Here is a 5,025-nt window from a genome sequence, read left to right as displayed (position 1 = left end):
CAGCTGAGAGGCAAGAGAGAGCACGTGCCCCAGCAGAGTTCATCCGGCTTCACTTGTCTTCCCCAGATCAGTAATTTAGGCAATGCAGTCTACTCCTTTGCTGTGAAAGACGTTATAAATAACTCCTTTTAAGCCTTCTCTGGTGAGCTTGTGACAGATCAGCAGCAAGGGTTTGCTTCCTGCCAAGCCCTTAGGCCTCCAAAGGGCTGGAAGGTGGCAGAGCAGGCGCAGCTGAAGGTTATGTGGGTTTTCCCAGAAAGGATTTTGTGGACACATCACTCTGAGGGAGCACAGAGGGCACCGAGCTGCTTAGAGGAGAATGGACGAAGAATGTTTATTCAGCATTTTCACATTAAGCGATGTGGCAAAGCCTCAAGAAACTCCTTGGCCAAGCCCAGCATCACTGTGAAATCTGTGTTTGCTTGCATGGACTTACTGTCAGCTTTGTGAAACTCTTCAGCTTTGTCTTTGAGGCAATCGCTAGGCATGAGGGACAAAGTGTAGCTGAAGGTAAGGCTGTGCCATGCTCCTGGACAAGCAGGCAGGAGAGCAGCAGCTATGGCCCCGCAGCTCCCCTCTGCTGTGGGCTGGGCTCCTGCGTGGAGTCAGCTTCGGTCATTCGTGCCTGGCTCTGCTCTGGGCCAGAAAATATTTCTTCTTGCCAGGATGGCAACAAACAGAGTGCTGCTAGAGCCACGTGGTGATGGATACCTGCCTGGCCACGCAGTGCTAAAGGACAAGCATGATGCAGTTTCTTTTGTCCTGATATCATCTCTCTGGGTGAGCGGCAGCCCACGTTTCTTGGGCTGTCAGGAAGACCGATTCTGCCAGGGGCTTTCAGCACAAGGTCATTGCAAGTCATGGCAGCTTGACAGAGGAAACTAGAAAGGAGAGCTCATTTCTGCTTGGGGTATGAAGGATGACCCTCCCTACCCATAGCCTTGCCAAAGGTACTGGCAGAGTGTGTAGTACATCCACAAAAGCTGTACCCCTTTGCTTTCCACAGAATTTCTATAAAAGAAGGAATTACATGCTTCATCTCTGCTCCTACCTCAAATACAGCTGTAATCCAGCCTGGGTCACAGGTAGCTGTCAGAAGCATAGAGAGCTGGGTAGTGGAGCCAAGGAAATGTAGTTTCTGCCATAAGCCTGAAACAAACCCATACTGCCCACATCCTATTTTTTTTCTCCCCAGTTATTGTTAGAGTTCTTCCCAACAGCAGAGCTGCACCTACCTTGGAAATCCCCCTCTGCTTTTGCTGTATTTGCTCTTCCACTCTCCCTGTGATAATATTGAAGATGGTAGGCAGCACTTTCCGGTCCATACATCCAATTCCCTCTTCTTGCTGGTCCACTTCCAGGCTGCTCCTTGGGCTGGTTCCCAAACCAGTCCTCAGGAAGGTCACCAGGGTCTCTCACAGCCCCATGAGTGCCTATCGTGGGCTTCCCACTCTGCTTTACCCACCTCCCTCCACCTCCAGCTCATGCTGCCTTTGCTCAGAAACCTGTTGTGGGGCTGGAAACTTTTCCAGGTGGAGAGCGGTGGGGTTTCAGCAAGGATATGCCGCAGCCCAAACATTTACGCTTTGGGTCCTGTCTCAGTCTTTGGTTAGTCCTGCGATAGATGCAAATCACCTTATTGATTTGTGTATATGGGACAACAAAGCTTCTATTTTCCTTTATAGACTGCTTTGGTTTAACTACAAAATATTAAGAACAAAACAAGCCATGAAATGCTCTTGCTGTGCAGAGTGGGGATGCCTATGCCCATCATTTAGCATGGGTGTTTGTCTGCATGAGTTGTGCTGCAGGCAGAGGGATGGGTAAAAGTGATCTTCAGGGAACAAAGGACACATGATCGTTCAGAAAAAGGCTGATGCAGAAATGTTACAGAGCAGACAGTGCCATCGGGAGCTGTGTGACAGTGCTTGGCTGGGCCTGCTGGCGAGTGCTGTGTTTGCAAGGTTCCCCGGCTCAGATGGGCAGGGATTTCGTTTCTTACCAGAGATGCAGAGGTTAGGATTTCCAAAGTATAAGTGTGTAGAAACAGGACATTCAAGCACTGATTATCTGTATGATATGCACTCGTATCATACAGATGCACGTGCACACATACACAAAGAAAAAACCGTATAATGGTTCTATGTGGTACACAAAAATATGACTTGATAGAGATTTCCTGGGAAGTGAAAAGACAGAGTAGCCACGCTGTAGTCTCATAGCTGGAGAACCGCTTCTCTTTTTCAATAGCTGGACTTGGTGGCAGTATAGAATACAAAATGGACATTACAGATTAATAAAACACAGAGACAGATTTTATTTTGAACCAAAAGTTAAAATTTTATTTGGAATATCAATATACCCCAAAAAAATAAAAATAAAAACTTCCTTTTATGTAGTGAAATAGCCATTTGAAAATGGTAAAATAAAGATATTTCTCATACTATTCTCTCCTAGTTATTGTACACATATTTAAGGTTGTTTTTTTCTGAATATAAATCTAGCTTGAGCTTTAAGGCTCCAAAAAGCCTAAAGCATGTAGTGGCTCTTTTGAGAAAGCAGATAAGTCAATCAGAGCTGTGTTTTTTCAGCAGACAGGCCTGTTTGAAGCTGTCCAGGACTGGACAGAAGTGAGATTTCTCAGGAAGGTCACTGTTTCAGGAGAGTATTATTTAATACCCATTGGGAAATACACTCTAACCCCACTTCATGCAGCATTTTATTGAGCTTTATGATGTACTGGGGAGGGCCCTGGTTCCCCTTAGCTGTCGAGTTCTTGTGCAGATCCGATCTTATTTATGTTGGTACAGTTGGTTTAATTTACAAAATCAAATCCTACCCTGTGGTGTTTGCTCTGCTAGAAATTAAGTCTGTAACAAGGCACTGATCCTGCCTTTACCCCTGTAAGCAAAAGGCTTCTGTGCCCACGTATAGCTGCACTGACCACAACGGCGCGTTTACGATAGCAGGATCAGGGACTTGTCCTTTAGCTTGCTTTTAATAAAATAGATGGAATGGAAAATGTATTGAAATAAAACACTAGAAACCCACCGACAATTCTGAGTTGTAATTCTCCCCTCTTAGAGGGCTCATTGACGCTAGGCTGGAAATATGACCGAAGACCCATGTCAGGGCCTGTGCCCCAAGTGGTTCATGTCACCACTAGGCGAACAACAAGGGAATTTATGTCTTGCATTGCCCTCTGCAACTGGGCTGCAGTGGGCTGAAGCAAAGCTCACTGAAGTCACTGGACATCTCACCAACAATCTCACTTTCAGTAGGCATTGGACCAAGTTCTGAACTTAGGCGGTATGGTCTGCAATTTCTTTTGATTTTTTCCTTGATCAAAGCCATTTTTATTACTTAAAGTATGTCTGTATTTATGATTTGTATATAAACATGTTATACTTCTGTTACTGGTTCTGAAGTACAGGATAGACTACAACTGCTGGAGATATTACTGCACTAATATGTTTTATCTAGCATTGCTTACAAAGGCTGCTGTTTCACAGTCACAGTAATTGGTGTCTTATGCTCTTTGTTGCCTGAAAACCACCTGAATATTGATCCCTGAGGTACCATTGCTTTCAACTAAAATGGTGTCCCAGGTTTTTACTTTCAGGAGATAAAAATGAAATACACCCAGGCCTTGAAGTTCACAAGTTGTTAGACCACAGATGTTCCTCCAAACAAATCCACAGACCCACGCTTGCACTCAGGGAGCAACTGCGTAATTAACTGCCCTAGGAGGGACCCCTTCATGCAAGCCTTATTCCACCAGCCACCCCATCCTGGGCGCCTGGCACTACGCAGCCCATCCTCCTCCCACTTTGCCTTTCCTCATCTTGGGGAGGAGTGAGCGTTCAGCCTGGAAATACTTTCTCCTGGCATGTGGAACGGGTCTTCTCCCTCCTTGTCTCTCCTGCAACTTGTGCTGAATACTTTATTCCTACTACCCAGCTTGGCTCTTTCGAGTGATTCCTTTTGCACACTTTGGCCCTTATCTTGTAAGTAAAAGCTTTTATTAGTTTACTGTGAGATTCTGGTGAGAGGTCTCTTTTGGAGCTAGGCACTCTTAGTTGGGTGTTATCAGTAAGCCCAGACATAAATCATTTGTGACTCTGAGTTACAGAAGGTCTGTAAGCACGAGGGGTTTCCTTCTCATCACAGGCACGATTTCAAGAGGTTGCAGAATTACCCAAGTTTTTGTTCTTCCACTAACTAGTTGAGAATATTTTCCTTAAAGTGTTCACTACACAGTAGTGTTCAGGAAGAGCCAAATTCTGCTCACAGCTGCCTAAGCGTAAATCCATACCAACCTTTCTGGTTTTATTTCAGTACATTGGATTAATGTGTCAAAACATAAAACACAGACTTCGACCCTGGCAGACTGACCTTATCACCAGTGCAACTTTCCTGACTTTAATAGTGAATCCCATAACAGCATTTTCAGCATCTGTGGTGGTTGTCACAGGTCCCATAATGCTTGGTAATTATTTATATAAAGTTTGAGTTCCCCATAGCATGTGTGAATGCAACAGAATTACAGCTTTATTTAAAATAATTAGGAAAAAAAGGGTTCTGGTAGTGGACAGAAAAATTTGAAAGTGTGACCCCAAGGCTCAAACCAGGGGAAATAAACAGGACCCAATTAGCTGTGTTTATATCTTGTGGCTCATAGGTTGGAACAGCTGGAGCATTGTTGAGGTGTCACTACATTAGGGTTGACTGGCTCAGTGTTTAAGTACATGTGAGTAGGTTAAATGTGATGTCTAAATATCATGCGTGCATGTTTTAGGAAGAAAAAAAAAAGTAAGAAAAAGTGTAAGTTGGTTTTGGTCTTATCCTCAATTTCTTTAATGCCAGTTACCGCATTTGACTCCAGTGGAAAACCTCAGAGGAAAAGCCCAATTGGTATATAGTAGGGCCATAGGACCTGTCTAAATGCATGTCATCTCCTGAAGCAAATGGCACTGTGACAGCCATTTTCCAGCGTGATGATAAATGTTCCCTAATTTACCACTG

The sequence above is a fragment of the Pygoscelis adeliae genome, unplaced genomic scaffold, assembly GCF_000699105.1.
Source record: "Pygoscelis adeliae isolate BGI_AS28 unplaced genomic scaffold, ASM69910v1 Scaffold350, whole genome shotgun sequence".
Taxonomy (NCBI): Eukaryota; Metazoa; Chordata; class Aves; order Sphenisciformes; family Spheniscidae; genus Pygoscelis; species Pygoscelis adeliae.
This window is presented reverse-complemented; position numbering follows the sequence as displayed.